The following is a 19,903-nucleotide window of genomic DNA, read 5'->3' as shown; positions in this document are numbered from 1 at the left end:
AGCACTGTTGACACTGTGGCCGTGTCACCAGCAGCACCTCTGTCACCACGGGTCATAAAGGGCCCTTGGACACCCTGCCCCCTTCCATCCCACCGGCCATGCCCAGCGTGTCACAAAGGGCCCTGGCACACAGTGCCATGTGGCCTGGGGCCTCCCCCAGCCCCGCCAACCTGTCCCACCTTGGAAGGAATCCACTCTCTAAAGTATCTAATCTGGCTGGACCTGAACTGTAGGAACGGCTCAAGAAATGAGCAAACACTCCCCTCCTGTGCCTGCTCACGGCAGCACAAGGAGCCCCCTCGGCCGCCGACGCAGCCGCAGTGGGAAGGGCACGGGGCCTTCCACACAAACTGGCACGGCCTCCTTGGGAGAAGTGCTGGCTGCTGGCCATCCTAAACACGGGGGGTGACACCGAGAAGGAAGGTGTGGGCAAGGGCACCAATGCTGCTGGGAGCCCTTTGGCCAGGGCTGCACCCAAATCAGCAGCTGTGGCAAGTCCTGGCCCAAGGAGACCTACCACCACCCCAAGTACTGGCAAGGCTGCTGCCCGTCTCCTGCCCCAAAGAGCTGTGGTCCCCATGTATTAGTTGGTTTGAATACATGCCCGGAATAAAGAGAAATGCAACAGACATTCAAACACTACAAAAAATCTTTTATTGCAGTGAGAACAGAAAAAACTACTGGCAAAGAGAATCAAAAGCTAAAAAAGAATACAAAAAAACCTGCTTTATCGGTTGGTATTCATACTACCAGACAGCTTTTAATAGAGTATTAACTAGAAAAAAGGGAATTAAAAGGATACCAGAAAAGAATATAAAACATTTGCTTTCTCGGTTGCTTCCTCTCAATAAACTGTGCTGACCCAGACAGACAGGCCAGGGCTGCCAGGATCTGCAGCAGCTGGTCGGTGCCCGTGCTTAGTGGGCATCCCTGTGAAGCAACACAGTCTCCATGGCAGGATGAGTATTGCTCACCCCAGCAGTCCTGACACCCCATTTTATCAGCTCCACATCACACCACGTAGGGCCAGTACCCAGTATAAGGTGATGCCTGAGTGGCAGCCAAACCCCGCCTGTTCATCACCTGAGAGCAACAGTCTGTGCATGCCCTGCTGTAGGGCAAGGGGCCAGCGACCCCTGCCCGCAGAATCTGCCTCTCACCAGCATCTTTCTCACCCTGTGTATGACCTCTACCACTGTGTTTCAAGGGTAGATGTATCTATCTTGCAATATGTAGCAAAACCAAGGAAGAACTGAGTTTGATAATAGGGGATATCAAGCTGACTTGCTAAAAAGTACAATGGACCTTACAATTCGCTTGTGCCATGAAGTTACATTGTACCATCTCTGGTTTCACATCCTAATATGATTTCTTTCTCACACCTCTATGCTCCACTGATCATCTAATTCAAAAGTATCCCCCTTACAGACATGAAACAGTTTAAAGCCCTGTAGATGTAGAGATGTAAAGTCATATCTACCAATGTAGTGCTAGCTGTTTCCTAAGCATTTCACAAATTCCTTCCCATCAGTGACAGGATGGGTGGGAAGGAGGTGACTGCTTTATTCAGACCATTCTTGTACGTGTGACTGCTGCTCTTTCACCCCTCTCCCCCTATTTCTGGGTTGGTTTCTAGAGCTCTTTTTGAAAGAAACACTTTTTCCAATCTCGCACGTGAATATTTTCAAAGAAATACAAGACACGAAAATCTAGTAAAACCAGTATTTAACAAAATGGTGAAATCACACTCCTTTATGTCCTCTGAGCACTCTGCTACTGACAGTTTGTGTAGTTCTCCATATACTGAAAATGTAACAAAGGATCAAGCAATTTTCTGTGTATTCTTTGTTTCCTTTTCAATTTTTTTTTCTGTCATCAAATTGCCTGCAGGATTTGGTCCTGTCTTTGTGGAGGATGAATGCCACAGGGGCTACAGGAAAGGAATTAGTCCTGAGGTGTGTTTCCTGCTTAGGCATTGTAGCAGAGACATTGTTCTCTCACTTCAGGAGGCTGCACTGAAATTCAAACTCTTTTACTCTCAGAGGTGAATATTTCAGGCAGGATCAGAAATGAGCACAGGATCCTGGGCAGTGCTGAGCCTTCCCTTGGGGGTGGGCACTCTCCTGTCCCAGCCCTTGGCTTCTCTGAAGGAGGGCTCCTGTCCTGCTCTGTCCAGCACAGCTGCACCTCTGGGCTGGCACAGGGGACACTTCCCAGAGCTGCCCTTTCAAGCAGCGCTGCCCTGCTCTCAGCACAGATCTTGGTGGGGTTTTTAAAGAGGAATCTGTGTGTGAAGTCATCTTCAAGGCAGCCCAAGGGAAAGTGCAGGGCAGATGGGAAACACACTGAGAGGCACTGCAGCTCTCCTGGCTCTGCAATAAGCAAGGTAGAGCTGAGCCCTTCTGCCTGTCCTGTCTCAACACTCTTCAGATTTGTCATCAGAAAAATTTGCCCTAAGAAAACACCCCTCAGGTTTTATGATTGTAAATAAAAAACTCAGTAAAAATTATTTTAAGGGCACACTGTGCCTCTTTTCGGCAGCCCAAATTGCTCCAAGACAACAGTACAGGAATTGAACTTTTCCATCAAAGCTGGATTCCATGTGACATCCCCTGTGATCATGAGAGCTGTCCCAAACCAGCTCGATGTCTGCACTGCAGCAGAGCAAAACTGAGTCCTTGGCAGCACATGGCCAGAGTTCCTGCTCCTCACAGCACCCTCAGCCAACATAAACCAGGAAAAGGAAATAAATTTAATTTTGGCAGTTTTTCTATTCAAAACTGAAGTGTCTTTGCTTAGAGAGATCTGTCTTAATTGTTCCATGACTTTCCTTTTCTGAATAGGGACCCATACCATGAAACAACAAATGTGGAACAGCAGCTCCATGCCCCAGTTCCTCCTCCTGGCATTTGCAGACAGGTGGGAGCTGCAGCTCCTGCACTTCTGGCTCTTCCTGGCCATCTCCCTGGCTGCCCTCCTGGCCAACGGCCTCATCCTCAGCGCCGTAGCCTGTGACCACCACCTGCACACCCCCATGGGCTTCTTCCTGCTCAACCTCTCCCTCACAGACCTGGGCTGCATCTGCACCACTGTCCCCAAAGCCATGCACAATTCCCTCTGGGGCACCACAACCATCTCCTACGTGGGATGTGCTGCACAGCTCTTTTTCTTTCTGTTCTTCATCACAGCAGAGTTTTCCCTCCTCACCATCATGTGCTACGACCGCTACGTTGCCATCTGCAAACCCCTGCACTACGGGACCCTCCTGGGCAGCAGAGCTTGTGCCCACATGGCAGCAGCTGCCTGGGCCACTGGCTTCCTCAATGCTCTGCTGCACACAGCCAATACATTTTCCCTGCCCCTGTGCCAGGGCAATGCCCTGGGCCAGTTCTTCTGTGAAATCCCACACACCCTCAAGCTCTCCTGCTCGCACTCAGGCTACTCAGGGAAATTGGATTCATTGTGGTTACTGTCTGTTTAGTGTTTGGCTGTTTCATTTTCATTGTTTTGTCCTATGTGCAGATCTTCAGGGCTGTGCTGAGGATCCCCTCTCAGCAGGGACGGCACATAGCCTTTTCCACCTGCCTCCCTCACCTGGCCGTGGTCTCCCTGTTTGTCAGCACTGGTGCATTTTCTGGCCTGAAGCCCCCCTCCATCTCCTCCCCATCCCTGGATCTGGTGGTGTCAGTTCTGTACTCAGTGGTACCTCCAGCACTGAACCCCCTCATCTACAGCCTGAGGAACCAGGAGCTCAAGGATGCCCTGAGGAAAATGATGACTTGATGTTCTTCGGAAGCAAAAATGTTTCTGTTTTCTGCTCCATAGCATTCAGAATGGATGGCCCAGCCTTCCTTCTTAGGTTTCTTACGGCAATAATTTGTGGGAGTTGTTCTCTTTTTTCTTGCAATATTGTTTTCTACAAAAAAAATGTTATTTTTTAAACCCTTTCTAATTCATTGTCTCCTATTGAATTTGATTCTGATACTGCCTAGATGAGGAATTGTAATTTATGCATTTCAAAAAACCTAATTCTCTTGCAGAAAATTTTTGGTTGAAATCCTTCATCTGGGACCTTTGAAGTAGCAGGGACTGTCCCTGTGGGCAGACGTGGCAGCCAGCATGAGAATCAAGAAGTGAAAGGCCTGAGAAAAGTCTAAGATGACCTTGTGTTGTTTTCTCTAGGCTGTGATTTACTGCCCAGAAACGAGCTCAGCTATTCTGTTTGCATTCTTACCATATATGGGTGTGTAAAGGAGTTCCTTGAAACTCCAAGGTCTGTGTGTGTGCTGTGTTAACAGGCCGGCCTGAGTGAGTGATGGATGTGTGACTTGCAGCTGTGCTCTGTCTTGATTTGCTTAACCACTCCCAGGTAAATGTGAATCATATAAAAACCCTGAGTGAAGGATAATAAAGTGATTTCTGTCCACCAAGTCAGGAGTCCATAATCTTCATTCCATCTGTAAATGGCACCAGAACATTCCATCTATACAGTTGCAGAGAGAAAAGGAGTCCCAGCACAGCAGCACTGCCAGGGAGAACGACTTTTCTGAGCTGCTCTCTTTCGATTTCCACGCTCTCCTTCTGCACCCATGTGTAAGACCTGAGTGGTTTGATGTTGGGGTGTAGATATGTAACAAGAACTAATAGGTTTTGTAACAAAACGTGCCATAGAAAATTACAGTGTGCAATTTAGAGAAATCGGCCAAGCAAGGTGAGAGAACAATGAAGAAGGGAGCTGAAGCAACAGGTATATATATATAACCAAGAATACTGTCTCAAAGAAGTTCATAAGGCAGTCACCTGGAATTTTGGGGACTCTAAACAGAGAAGACCACCAAAGATGCTTGATGAAGCCCCTCAGAGACCTTACAAGGATATGTATATATCTTAATAAATGTTGGGAGCTGCAGGTCTGGTGTGTTGTGTGAACGCCCTGAATATGTAACAGGAATGCAGGGAACAAAAAATGGATAACCATGTAATGCTGACATAGCAGCAGGAGTGAAGATACCTCTGTGTTCACTTTGGTGAACTGATTCCCAGGGCACCTGGTTTGCTGAAATCATGCAGTGTGTTGTAATAGAAATGCCTGCCTACTAAAACTGACAAATTGAGTCTTAGACGTTTCTTTAAGAGCTGGTTTTAGGCAACAACGGTGCTTCATGGCCCCTCATAGCCCCTCACGACCCCTCATGGCCCCTCACAGCCCCTCACAGGCCTTCATGGCCTCTCACAGCCCCTCACAGCCCCTTACAGACCCTCACAGCCCCTCACAGCCCCTCATGGCCCCTCATGGTCCCTCAGAGCCCCTCACAGGCCCTCATGGTCTTTCACAGGCCCTCATGGCCCCTCACAATCCCTCATGTCCCCTCACAGGCCCTCATGGCCCCTCACAATCCCTCATGTCCCCTCACAGGCCCTCATGGCCCCTCATGGCCCCTCACAGCCCCTCATGTCCCCTCACAGGCCCTCACAGCCCCTCACAGCCTCTCATAGCTCTCATGGTCCCTTACAGCCCCTCACAGCCCCTCACAGCCCCTCATTACTCTCTCAGCGCTTCACAGGCCCTCATGGCCCTTTACAGCCCCTCACAGTACCAGATGTGGGGATTCTCCCAAAGGAGAAGGGATCAGGCCTGCTTGTCCTCCTTTTAGTTGGGTTGTTTTATACTGATGAGTAAAGAAAGGTTGAAAGGAAACAGTTTGCACCATTTCCCTCTGCTTTAATTTGGGGGGGCTGAAGCTCTCTGCTGACGATGGCCTGAGTGTGACCATCAGTGCAGCCCCCAGCCCCCTTTGTTTCCCCACTGTCATTCCTGGTTCCAAAGTCCCCGGCTCTGGAGGAGGCAGAGCTGCAGCACCGTGGGCTCCATCCCCGGCCCAGCCGGGGCTCTCGGGCAGGAGCAGCAGCAGCGCAGCCCCTTCCCACCTGCTCTTGCCTTGGCTTTGCCTGGGAAGCCAGAAGCCTCTGGAAACCAGCACAGCCACTGAAACGGGAGTCAGGTCTAAAAGAGTTAACTTAGCCTGCTAAGAAACCCCAATACCTGTGTTGCTAGAAGAACATTTTAGGAGCACTGGTTGATATCATGTTCTGTTCTGCTCACTGGACCAAAGGACTTATTATAGAAAGGAGCAGTACACACATGGTAATAAATTAGGTAAACAAGACGTTTGAATAAGATAGAGAAGGCCCAAAGCCAGGGTTTTGCAAGCTTGAAGAATTCAGGTCACCTAACAAGAAAATTGAAGAGGTCAAATCAAGGAAGATATCCATGGTGACCACCAGAAGGATGAAGGCTTGAGGAGAAGACCCCCAGAGTAGAAGACTGTGCATGCCTGGAAAGACTCCACCCAGAGACCAGCCTACTTATTAATATGAATGTTAAATAATTTAACCATGTATCTAAAGTGTATAAAATGGCTTCCTTTGCACATTCAGGTCGAGCAAGCTTGTCCAGCGTGAGCTGGCTTGCTCCCAACGTTTGAATAAACAAATACTTTGCAGCTTAAAGATACAAAATTCTCTGAGCAGTTAATCATATCAAGGTTTTTCAGCAGCACAGAGGGTTGGGAGAGTTCCAGACTGCTCAGGCTGGGAAGGGGATAGGGCAAGTCCTCCTGCAGTCATTCCCAGGCATGGGAAGGACAAGGCAGGGATTGCAGAACCCTGTGGGAGGAAAAGAAGAGGACTGTTGTGTGCCCAGCTTTTATCAAGGCCCTTGACACTGGTTGCTGTGGATCCTTATGGACCAGATTGGTGAGAGTGGACTACTGAAGAAGTGGAAGATGTGGTGGGTGGGAAGTTGGCTGAATGACGATTTTGTCCAATCAAATCCATGGTACAAAGTCCTCTGCAGCAACTTCCAGCCCTTGAACACCACTGGAGAACATCTTTATTATCTCTCTGTACATTGGGACAAAATGCATTTTCAAGTCCTTTGTGAATGATGCCAAATTTCAGGGAGCCCTTGAGCAACCTGTCCTGGTTTAAAGACACATATTGGGGTGGGAACTCCAATAAAATGGATTCACTCCTCTTTTATTCCCACCAATACAGGGAGACAAAATACAAGGAGGTATAAGTGAAAAAAATACAGTTTACTGACAAGAAATATAGCAGCAAACCAGCAATACCAACAGAACAGTTCAAAGCATACAAGCAGAGAGAGAAAGTTGCCTCCTCCTCTCTCTCCCTGCCCCAACTTCCCTTTTGCTAACAGATGAAAACAGGGATCAACATGTTTCCCTTCTCCCCTTTTCCCTCCTGAATGAACAAAGAACAAAAAACAAAACCATGGAGAAGAGGGGGCAAAGCAAAATGTGGGAAACTCTCTGGTCTGAGATCAGTTGTGCTGCCCAAGAACACGCTGACTCCAGAGGTGTCCAAGCGGGGCAGAGCCGGCGACTCCGGTCCGTGCGGCGGCGGGGGGAGGCAGCGGCTCTGCTTGATTCCATGGAGTTCTGGGGAGGCACAGTGGGGCCATGAGACTCTTCAGTGTCCAGTGGTCTCTTGGTCCATGAGATTCCCCAGTGTCCCTGCATCCTTGGTTCCATGAGGCCCTGCAGTGTCACGTGCCACTTGATTCCGTGACATTACAAAGAATCAGAATGGCCCCTTGATTTAAGGCCAACTGCACATGGGGTTACCTTAGGGGGAGTGTGGGCACCCAAACAAGGGAGTTGTCACCCAAATGGACTCAGTCCTGGGGTCCCCACATCAGGACTGGTCTGTCTGTCTGTGAGGTTCCCCATTCTGGAGGAATGAGGAAGAACTGGAGAGGGTCTAGAGGAGATTTGACAGGATGGAGCTTTTGTCCATATTGGAAATAGAATGAAATCTCCACAAAGAGTAGCATGGAAGATTCAGACTGAAGGTGAGGAAAAAGAAATGTCACTCAGTGGGGACCCTTGTGGTGCAAGAGGTCACCCAGAGGGAGTCAGGATAAGCCCATGGCTTTGTGTTCCAGGGAACAGCCAGAGCTGGTGCAGAGACATCAGGGAGGGTCTAGAAATGCTGCTGGAGGGAGGGTGAGAAAGCAGGAGGGTTGTGTGCAGCCTGCAAGGCCAGAGCAGCAGCAGGGCCAGGGCAGGACAGCCTGCAGGAGAGATGGCCAAGGGCTCTGGCAGGCTGCAAGGCCCAAAGGCACCAGGCCTTTGTCCCCTTGCCTCTGGCAGCTGCCTCTGCCACTCAGGCCACCACAAGCAACTTGCCTGGCAGGTTCTGCACTTGGGTTCTGCCTCGCCCCTCCCTCAGCAGCCTGGCAGGGTTGCCCAGTTTGGGCCTTTGTTGTTCCTCCCCCTCCCATCCCAGTGCCCCCCAAAAGAGCCCTGAGCCAGCCGGGAGGGACAGGATCTGCTGGGCCAGGGCCTGGGGCTCAGGCCTTGGCCTTTGTGCTCCACAAAACCAAGGCAGGCTTTGCTCAGCATGCAGGGGCCTGCCCAGAGCCTTTGTCTGCCTGCACTCCTGGCCTCCAAGGAGCTGCTCCAAGGAGTCCCTGGGGAGGCTTTGGCAGTGCCTGCCCTCAGTGGGGCCCAGCAATGCTTCAAGGCACTTGCAGTTTGGCTTCTGACTTCTTCAGCACCTGCTTCAATCTTCTCTCAGTACCTCCGATCATGGGCTGGGCTGCAAACACCCATGGGGCTCATTAAATTCCAGAAATCCCTCAGGATCTCTTTGTCTTCTTTAATTGTCTTCAAGCAATTCAAAACAAGTCTTCAAAGTTTGTACTTTTTTGTTTTAATTCAATTATGGATATTTTTAACTTCAGAGAAGAGGTGATAGAGGTGTTCTGCAAGTGATCTTGATGCTGAGTGTCTCCTCAGGAGATCCACACTGGACCCTGGAATGATCAACCTTGCTCCTCACCCCCAGCCTCACCAGTTCTGACATGGCCCATCTTGGACTGACAGCTGATGCAACTCCAAACACACTTTGGGACCATTAAAACACAGGAAAACAAATTATTTCTATTCCTTTAATTGTCTTCAAGTCTTCAAGACTTCTACAGCTAATTGGAGTTGTTTTGTAGTTTAGCTAAGGAGGAAGAATTTTAAAGTAGAGTCACAAAAAAATATATTTTTGATGAAAGGGAATGATTTACACAGAGCCTTTGGGATGCAAGGGGTCAGGACGCAAAAGGATTTGGACACAAAGATAAGGGGGCAAAAGACATTAGTCGCACTTAATCATTGACCAATTGAACAATTATCAAGTGGTTCAATAGCATTTACTACAATTTTAACAGTGACTGAATTATACATTCACAACAACAACAACCTTCACACCACAGTCAGTTCACACCCACACCCAGGCAGAGGTGTGTGGACACATCAAGAACTGGGTGTGCAAAGGTCCCTCTCCAAAATTCTCCTGTTCTCAGGGAAACACTCCCCCAAATCCCTTTGTGTTTCCCAACAGACAAGGGTCACAGCTGGAGGAGGTTTGTGGAGGGGATCAGAATTGTCCTGGGCATTCAGCGAGGGTCTTTGGAGTGTTGCAAACTGGAGGGTCCCGACGCTGGGAGAGGCTGCCAGAGGTGTCCCACTGAGAGGGAAGTGCTGGGGAGCTGCCAGGGCCTCCCTCAGCCCTGCTGGGTGTGGGCTCCCAAGGGGACTGGCTCTAGTTATCTGCTGAATTTCCATCCTGGTGTCAGGAATGACTGGAGTTTCCAAACTATTTGGGAATTGTATCCAAACTGTTCCGTTTGAACTGTGATTCAGGTAGGGAATGTTCCAAGGTTTTCAGGGGATGACTGATTATCCTGTGCTCCTCAACTGCTCTTACACCCATCCCAGTCAGCTGGATGGTTTATTGACAATCTGTCCCGAGGGGCGGCACCTCCGATGCCATAGAAACCCCTCCTCCTGGATTAGGAAACCTTTGGAATTCAGGAGCTGTTCCAGTGGAGCATGAAAATGAACAGCAATTTTCCTAAAGCCCAGCCCCAAGCAGAACAAAGGCAGGCCCCATCAGTGGCAGAGCAAAGGTCCCCCCATGGCTCTGTGCCTGTGGCCGCTGAGGCGGCAGCGCAGGCCCGAGGCGGTGCCGGTCCCAGTGCAGCCGGGCAGAGCGGCGGCTGCGCGAGCGGCAACCCCGGCGGTGAGTGCGGCAGCCCCGTGGCAGCGGCGGCTCTGGGCACAGAGGCCGGCGGCAGCCGCTGTGGCTCATGGAACCAAGTGGCCATTGGGACACTGCAGGGCCTCCTGGAATCAACGGGGCCGGTGGGACGCTGGGGCGACTCTTGGAGCCAAGGGAACCCTGGGATGTTTTGGAACATCCTGGAATCCAGGAGCCATTGTGACACTGCAGGGCCTCATGGAACCAAAGGAATCTTGGGACATAGTTGAAACTCAAATCATCAGGGCCATTGTGACCCTCCAGAACCTCATGGAACCAAGGATCTGTTGTGACACTGAGAATCTTCATGGAACCAAAGGAACCCTGACAGTTTTTGGAACCTCATAGAATCAAGGGGCCATTTCTGGCAGGATGCTCTGCTCGGATAATACCTAAACAATGGTCAGAATGCAAACAATGCACACTCTCTGTGGTGAGTTACTGCTGGTGTCAAGGTGCTGGTTTTAATGTTGAATTATGCTAAATCTAAAATGGTTCCTGAAACTTCAAACACACATCCTGCTTTCTAAAGCAGGATTTGACAGATAAGCTACTCCCTGGCCTTGAAATACATCTGGCAGTCAAACCCTTTATAACTATAAAAGTCCCATCCAAATGTCATGTGTCAGATTCTTCCACAGACTTCCTTGAAGTGTGTGGAGCTTCTGCCATGAAGCAGGGACAGTTCTTCATGGTCACTGCCCAAGGGTTAAGTGAAAGAGAGAGAACTACCTCCTGTCGTTGTGGGGTGAGTTCCCTCAATCTCTGCTTCAGGATTGTTTCTTTTTGCTGGTTTTGATCCAATTACTTTAATAGAATGACTTTGATAGAGTACACTGTCCTATCTTACACTAGGAGGTTACTTACTATCTTACTGCTAGGAGGTTACTTACTATCTTACTCCTATCTTACTGCTAGGAGGTTTTGGCTTTTGTACTGTGTAGTAAATAATTCTCTTTAAGGTCTTTCATCTGTTCCTTGTCTGATCAATTGTCTGTTCATTTGTCATAATAAATCATTCATTTTATAGAAATGTTTCTCATTTACCATCATTAAAACCTGCAGGACAAAGTGATTGAATCACACCTCTATAATTCCTTCAGTTGCAACCAAAACCTGAGCCTGAGATTGGATCCAGCCACAGCCAGGCTCCTCTCTGAGAAGGAATTTAGAAAGCAAGGGGGTCCTTTGTGCCCCTCGTAGCTCAATGAGACGGCTTCTGCCATCAACTTTGTCTAAGCCTTCCACCCCCCAGCCCCAAGCCGTGACACATGGGCATGTCTTGTGCATGCAGTGCAAACATGGACTGCTGAGCTGGTCATTTGCTGTCCCCCCTTGGAGGGAAGAACAAGCCCAATGGCCTGGGGTGAGAGGCCAGTGCTGGCAGCGGCGCTGGCTGTGCCAGGGCACTGCTGGGTGCCCCCACCCTGAGCACTCCACCCTTGTGCTGGTCACTGCTGTTTTCCTCTGCAGGGCCTTGTGTTGGGCACATCCTGGAGAGCCAAGTGGAAAGCAGATGGAAGCTTTGAGGCCCTGGCCTGAGGAGATGCCCCTGCAGGATGGCAGATGCTGCTGCAGAGGTCAGCTCTGGGCCAGCAGTGCCCGTGGCTGTCCCCTGCCTGCAGTCCCTGGACAGTCCTGCAGCAGGACTGGCACCGACTGCCAGAGCACTGAGGCCTCCAACAACACAGGGCTCTGCAGGACAGTGTGGAAGGGAAGGGAGAGGAGGCCACGCAGGAGAAGGGCTGCTGCTCCCTGCACTGCTGCTTCTGCTGGGACTCTTTTCTGGCCCAGCTCTGCACAGAGGGCACCGACCCTGCGGCTGCAGAGAAGTCAGAGAGGAAGATGTGAGGCAAACAAGTCAATGCAGAGTTCTTTATTTGGTTTAAGCACACAGTGAGTACATTTCCAATTTGTACAACTTCTAGGCCAGGCTAGAAAGGCAAACCACTGAATTGAAAATGATGTTTATATATAAAAGATATTTTTCTATATATCCTTACAGATATATTTGTATATATAAAGATTTTTTTTATGTGAACAAATTCTCACAAAAATAACACTCTTATCAGAAGCAAAAAATAGAGAAGGTATGGTGGGCCTTAAATGAAGTCCATAACAGGATTGGTCTTTAATGAGGTACATAACATGTAGAAGAAGGAGAGTTTATTGCTTCTGAAAAACACCCAGTTATCAGTTTCCTCAGGGCATCCTTGAGCTCCTGGTTCCTCAGACTGTAGATGAAGGGGTTCAGTGTTGGAGGAACCACTGAGTACAGAACTGACAGGGCCAGATCCAGGGATGGTGAGGAGATGGAGGGGGGCTTCAGGTAGGCAGGAATAACGTGCTGACAAACAGGGAGACCACGGCCAGGTGTGGAGGCAGGTGGAAAAGGCTTTGTGCCGTCCCTGCTGAGAGGGGATCCTGAGCACAGCCCTGAAGATCTGCACATAGGAGAAAACAATGAAAACAAAACAACAAACATTAAACAGGCAATAAGCACAGTGAGTCCAATTTCCCTGAGGTAGCCTGAGTGTGAGCAGGAGAGCTTGAGGATGGCAGGGATTTCACAGAAGAACTGGTCCAGGCCATTGCCCTGGCACAGGGGCAGGGAAAATGTATTGGCTGTGTGCAGCAGAGCACTGAGAAAGCCAGTGGCCCAGGCAGCTGCTGCCATGTGGGCACAAGCTCTGCTGCCCAGGAGGGTCCCGTAGTGCAGGGGTTTGCAGATGGCAACGTAGCGGTCGTAGCACATGATGGTGAGGAGGAAATACTCTGCTCCAAGAAAGAAGACAAGCAGAAAGGCCTGTGCAGCACTCCCATGTAGGAGATGGTTGTGGTGCCCCAGAGGGAATTGTGCATGGCTTTGGGGACAGTGGTGCAGATGCAGCCCAGGTCTGTGAGGGAGAGGTTGAGCAGGAAGAAGCCCATGGGGGTGTGCAGGTGGTGGTCACAGGCTACGGCGCTGAGGATGAGGCCGTTGGCCAGGAGGGCAGCCAGGGAGATGGCCAGGAAGAGCCAGAAGTGCAGGAGCTGCAGCTCCCGCCTGTCTGCAAATGCCAGGAGGAGGAACTGGGTGAGGGAGCTGCTGTTGGACATTTGCTGCTTTTATGCACAGGATCTGTTTCAGAAAAGGAAAGGACAGGGAACAGTTAAGACAGACCTCTGTGAAAAGCCACTCCTTGCTAAAAGAAATCAATGTGTTAAATGTCACCAAATGCACTGCCAAGGAGTCAGTTTTGCTCTGTTGCAGCTGGACATAGACTTTTTTGGTAGAGCTCTCACACACACAAGAATGTCAGATATAACAGACCTTGAGTACAAAGTTCCATGTCTACTCCCATGACTCAGAAGAGCTGGGCTGCAGAGCAGAAGCTTAGTCTGAAGTTAGAATAATTGTACCTGTGTTTTCTATTTTTACCATCACGCCTGGGAAGGTTCTTTTCCACTGCAGGAATCCTCATTTCTATGGCCCAGCACACAGTGCCCAGTAGAGCTGCAGGGAAGGGCCCCAGAGCTGCCTGAACACCCCCTCCCCCAGGCCTTGGGGCACTTGCCCCCCACTCCCTGCCCAGGGCTCTGCTGCCTGGAGCTGTCCCTGCCAGCAGCTGCTTCCTTGGGTCTAGGGCTGAGAAAGTGACACTGATGCTTTTTAATAAGACAGTTTTGATATCTGATACTTTCAGGTTCAATCCCCTCTAATCTAACAGAGTTCAAGTTTCAGTATCTCCTCCTGTGCTCAGAGATTAATTTCCCTGCCGCAGTCAGCACCCAGACAACCCAGAGTATAACACTGAAAGAACTGGTTCATTCTCTTGAAGGTACCCCTTGTCTGTCTGTGCCTCTTGCAAAAATACCTTCTGGGAAACTTCCTGCTTTGATCTGGAGCTGTGACCAGCCCTCATCCCTGCAGCCCACTGTGGAGATCAGAAGGACTCTGCCCTGCTCTTGCCCGCCCAGGAGTGTTCCTTCCCCACACCCTTCTCCCCCAGCCCCGTGGCAGCTCCTTGGGCCGGCTGAGAGCTGAGCCTGGCAGGCAGCAAGTCCCTGTCCCAGCACACAGAGCCCTGGGGGCAGGACCCTGCTCTCTGCACCACAGCCCTGGGCACCCCTGGCTGCACCCCCACCTTCCCACCCCACAGCCAGCCCTGCCACAGGGAACCTTCTGACCCTGGGCCTCCTGAGGGGGCAGCAGCAAGTCCTGCTCTGCAGCAGCTTCTCCTGCTGCAACCCCGCAAATCCAGCAGAGCCATCCTGACAGCTCCTGCCACTGCTGCCAGTTGGCAGCTGGCAGAGGCACTTGCAGCAACTCACCTGCACTGCTCTGCAGCCACAGCCTGACCCTGGCAAAGGGCTGCAAGGTTCCTGCCCTGAGCAGCTCTGCCCTGTGCTCCCACCCCAGGATCCCTTCACCTCCTGCTCCCTTCTCCTCTCTGCCCTTGCTGCCTGCAGACTCCTGCCCTGCTCTGCCATATGGCCACTTCCCCTGCACTGCAGCAACTGGGAGAGTCCTGCTGAAAGATCCTGGAGCTTGTGGATTGGCGAGCTTTAGGAGATGCCTCCAGGAAGGCAAGTCGAACTTTCCTACAGCCGAGATTGTTTGTTCAAATCCTGGGAAGATTTCTCCTGTGTGTGAGAGCTCAGTCACCCTGCCAGCCCAGGCTGCCTCTATCATCTCTCTGCCTTCTCTCCTGTGCCCTGGGTGCTGCAGGCAGTGCCCTCAGCCCTGCTGGCTGTGCAGAGGAGACTGCTCACCAGCAGAGCTGTCTCTTTGAAGCTCTTCTTGCTTGCCAGGAGCTCCCTGTGTGCCAGGAGCCCTGCCAGACTCAGCAGCACAGCAACAGCCCCAGGCATTTAGTGACCTTCAGGGGACTTTGTCGTTGTTTACATGAGACTCAGTCCCTGAGAGGAGTTCAAAAAACGAACTTCTCCAGAATTCAAATGAGATTGAAACGCTAAAGTTTCTTGTAGTGCTAATTAGTCTCATTGAGGGACACACTGAGAACGGTCCCAGATTCCAGTTAGAGCAGAAAACTGCAGACAGTGATGAAAGGATGGACAAGCAAAGGAAAGCTGGCTCTGATGCTGAACAAAGCTTGACTTGTTTCCTTAATCCACCAGGTCAAGCCTGACTCCCAGCCCCTGGGAAGTCATATCTGTCCCTGCCTCATTCCTCAGGGCTCTTCCTGGGGCACTGGGATGTGGGATGTGCAATGCCAAGGGCAGGACCATGGGGTGGCACCTGCCAGGTTGCTGAGCAGGGACAAGGAGGCCAGGAGGCCCCAGGGCTGCAAGGGGCACTCCCTTCCTCCTGGCCATCAGGGGCACAGACAGCAGCCATGGCCAAAGGCCTGCAGAAGGTGGCTGTGTCAGGGCCTTTCAGCTTCTCCCCATGCCTGTCTCCTCTCCAGCCCAGGCTGTCCTACGTGTCCATGCCCTGCCCCTTTCCCTGCAGGCTGTCGTCATCCCCCCGCTGCCCCACCTGGCTGGCACCTTCCTGCACTGACATCTCTGCGTCCTCCCTGGCTCTTCCTGCACACACAAAGCCTTGGGCTCATCCAGACTCCTTTGTGACATATTGCACCACAACACTGACCTCAGAGGGAAATTTCTGACTTCTTGTCACCAGTCTAGGCCACCCCAGCTGCCCTTGGTGGCACTAGTTCTTTCTTAGGCTGTTTCCTGACAGGAAGAAAAGCTCCACCAGCTCTGACACCCCCTTTCCACACCTCTCAGGCTACTCCTCTACTGTCCTCAATCTTCACACCCCTGACCCCTGAGTCCTCAGCCTCTATATACGGGTCATGGCTTGAGGCCCCGAATTCCTTCCTGGATGATCTCTGGGACCTCTCCAAGGTTTTGGAAGATGACAATAGAGTGCTCTTATCCCAGGAAACACAGAGGGACACTTTTTCCAAGGGTTGTCTTGGCAGAATGAGGCACAATCTCTTTAAACTTTCTGGCACAAGGGAGCTCTGAGCTCTGGCTACGGAGGGAGCTCCAAGTGCCAACCACTGGAGTGGGAGCTACAAATCATCAGGGCTTGTGTTCTTTGGAGGGCCAGACACTGGTGAGAGTGGTGTGTGTGTGTGCACATGGAAGGACTTGAAGGGCACAATGAACTGTCTCAAAACACTGTCAAAGAAGGAAAATCCCATAAGGCACCACAATACACAAGCACTGGTGGCAAACAGGAAGGCCTTTAATTCCAAGGCCTAAAGGGAGGTGAAGCTTTGGAAGTAGCCCCCAGGACAGAATTGCACTGTGCAGAGTGTGGGAAAGAGCAGACAGCCCCAGCAGGAAGCCAGGGCTGGTAAGGCAGGTCTGGGGAACCCATCCAGACAAAGATTCCCACCTGCAGACTGGAAGCACACCAGGCAAAACTCCCACCGTGGCAAGGTGTGGGAAAGGAAGCAAGTCCTTGTAGACGTGCCAGCCCAAGCTGTGGGAACAGCATCTACCCCCCTGAATACCCGGGGCTTGGGCTGTATAAAAGTGATAGCCCAGAAGCACAACTTGGGGACCCTCCACCGAGCAGAGCAGGGTGAAGAAGGACCGGTGGGAGCCTCAGGGATCTACATGGTGTGATACATTTACTTCATCTCTGTCTCTCTCTCACTGTCTTCCCACCACCACCTTCTTCTCTCTCTCTCTTTCTATTTCTTTCTTTCTCTTTCCCTCCTATTTACTGTTAATCAAACCTGGACTGCTGACTTTGGCACATGGTCTCCTTTGCAGCTGAATTTGGGCAGAGGCGTCTTTTAATGAGAACCTGAGAGTATCCATGAGGTTTTACAGTGTGGGAAAGACCAGCTGATTCCATGAGGTTCTACAGAGTCTCAGGGTCCATTTGGCTTCGTAAGGCTCTGTGGTGTGATAATGGACCCTTGATTCCATGGGTTTGCAAAATGTCTCAGGACTCCTCTGGTTGTAGGAGGCCCCACATATCACAGTGACCCCTTGGTTCCATGAGATTCCACAGTGTCCCAGGAATCCTTTGGTTCCATGAGCCCTGCAGTGTCACAATGGTCCCTTGATTCATGAAGGTCCAGAATGTCCTCAGGGTTCCTTTGGTTCTGTGAGGCCCTACAGTGTCCCAGTGGCCTAGTAATTCCATTTGGTTCCGCAGTGTCACAATGGCCCCTTGATTCCATCATTCCACAGTGTCCCAGGGTCCATTTAGCTCTAAAAGGCTCTGCAGGATGACAATGGTCTCTTGATTCCACAAGGTCCTGAAATGTCTCAGGGTTCCTTTGGTTCCATGAGGCCCCACATGTCACAAAGGCCCCTTGACTCCATCAGGTTCCACAGTGTCACAATGGTCACTTAGGCTCAATAATGCCCTGCAGTGTAAGAATGTCTCCTTGATTCCATGAGGTTCCACAGTGCCAATATGGGCCCTTGATTTCTTGAGGTCCACAGTGTCCCTTGGTCCCTTTGCCTCCATGGTACTCTGCAGTGTCACAGTGGCCCCTTGATTCCATGAGGTTCTGAAAACTCTCAGGGTTCCTTTGCTTCCATGAGGCCCTGCAGTGTCACAGTGGCTTTTGAGTCCTCGAGGCCCCTTGATTCTATGAAGGCCCAAAATGTCTCAGTGCTCCCTTGGTTCCATGAGGCCCTTCATGGCACAATGAATCCTTGGTTCCATGAGATTCCACAGTGTCCCAGGGTTCCTTTGGCTCCAGAAGGCCCTACAGTGTCACAATGGCCCCTTTACTCCAGGAGGTTCCACAGTGTCCTTGCTGGAACACACAGGGCTGTAATGTTGTCACCCCTGCAGAGCTGCCTCCAGCTCTGGGCTCCAGCACAGGAAGGACATGGACCTGCTGGAGTGAGTCCAGAGGAGAGCACCAAAGGGATCAGAGGGATGTAGCAGCTCTGCTGTGAGGAAAAGCTGAGAGAATTAGGACTGTTCAGGCTGGAGAAAAGAAGGTATTGGGGTGACCTAATTGTGGCCTTCCAGTGCCTGAAGGGAGCCAACAAGAAAGATGGAGAGGGACTTTGGACAAGGGCCTGGAGTGACAGGACAAGGGGAATGGCTTCACACTGAGAAAGGGAAGGGTTAGAGGGGATATTAGGAAGAATTTCTGGACTGTGATGGTAGTGAGATCCTGGCACAGGTTGCTCAGAGAAGTTCTGTCTGCCCCATCCCTGGAAGTGTTCACAGCCAGGTTGGATGGGGCTCTGAGCTCTGAGTCTAGTGGAAGGTGTCCCTGCCATGGCAGGGGGTTGGACTGAGATACTCTTTAAGGTCCCTTCCCACCCAAACCATTCCATGATTCTGTGACTGGTGGGGGATGTGGTGGTCGGAGCCAACGGCACAGAGACCCCAAAATGATGGAGTTTTCCATTGTGGGTGGAGGAAGGAGGGGGCAGCAGAACTGACACCTTGGACTGCTGGTGGTCAGACTTTGTCCTGTTTGGGAGACTGACTGATCTGGGTGTGAGTGTGTATGTGCTGGAGGGCAGGAAGGCTCTGCAGAGGGATCTGGACAGGCTGGATCAATAAGGCCAAGTGTCAGGGCCTGCACTTTTGTCCCAATAACCCCCTGGAACACTCCAGGCTGGGGGCAGAGGGGCTGGAGAGCTGCTCAGCAGGAAGGGACTTGGGGGTGCTGCTTGACAGCGGCTGGATATGAGGCAGAGTGTGCCCAGGGGGGCAAGAAGGCCAAGGGCATCGTGGCCTTGGTGGAGAAGAGTGTGGCCAGGAGGAGCAGAGAACTGATTGCCCCTCTGTGCTGGGCACTGGGGAGGCCCCACCTGGAGTGCTGCGTCCAGTTCTGGCCCCTCAGTGCCAAAAGGCCCTGGAGGGGCTGGAGCGTGTCCAGAGAAGGGAACGGAGCTGGGGAAGGCTCTGGAAAACATGTCTGCTGAGGGACGGCTGAGGGAACTGGGCTGGTTGAGTGTGGAGAAGGGGAGGCTCAGGGGGGACCTCATTGCTCTCTGCAATGACCTGAAAGGAGGTTTTAGTGGGGTGGGGGTTGGTCTGTTCTGCAAAGCCTTTAGTGACAGGAAGAGAGGAAACTGCCTTAAATTGCATCAGACAAGGTTCAGATTAGATATTCAAAACCCCTTTTTCCACTGAGAGAGTGTTCAGGCATTGGAACAAGTAGCCCAGGGAGGTGGTGGAGTCTCTGGAAGCATTCAGGTGGCATCTGGATGTGGCACTTTGGGATGGGGTTTAGGGGTGATTCTGGTGGTGCTGGGTTGACAGTTGGACTAGAAGATCTGGAAGGTCTCTTCCAACGTTGATGATTCTGTGATTCTCTGACCTGTCATCCCTGTTTGCAGGTTTGTGCTCTAACAAGACCCTGGGGATGTTTTCTCTGTTGGGTCCACAGAGATTGTGTTGTGTGAGCTTTTTCCTCTACGATCAAAACAAGGAGTAATTAATGTTAAATCCAGCAGATGGCTTTCAAGTAATAACTTGGTCCAGTTTGTCCAACTGTGTCCAAACAGGTGAGGAAAATCTGGAATTTTAGAAGGATTAGTTTTTTACCTCATTAGCAGGATATCCAGGGGTGCACCAAGTGCCTGCCAGTGAGGAGCACAAGAGACCAGTAGACAGTGACAATATTGTTCTAATGTTAATCTCACTGGAGCACAGAGTGAGATCACTTCTGAGTTATGTTTCTTTAATCAGTGATTGGGAATAAAGGGAAAATCACGTATTTGTTGGCACTTTAGTTTTTATTTCACACTTTTAACAACAAGGTATTTTCCAGTTGGACTTGGAATAAGGTTCCATGGTATATTGCAGATTTCTATCTCAAGTGAACAGTCTACT

This window comes from Chiroxiphia lanceolata (assembly GCF_009829145.1).
Source record: "Chiroxiphia lanceolata isolate bChiLan1 chromosome W unlocalized genomic scaffold, bChiLan1.pri scaffold_58_arrow_ctg1, whole genome shotgun sequence".
Lineage (NCBI taxonomy): Eukaryota > Metazoa > Chordata > Aves > Passeriformes > Pipridae > Chiroxiphia > Chiroxiphia lanceolata.
This window is presented reverse-complemented; position numbering follows the sequence as displayed.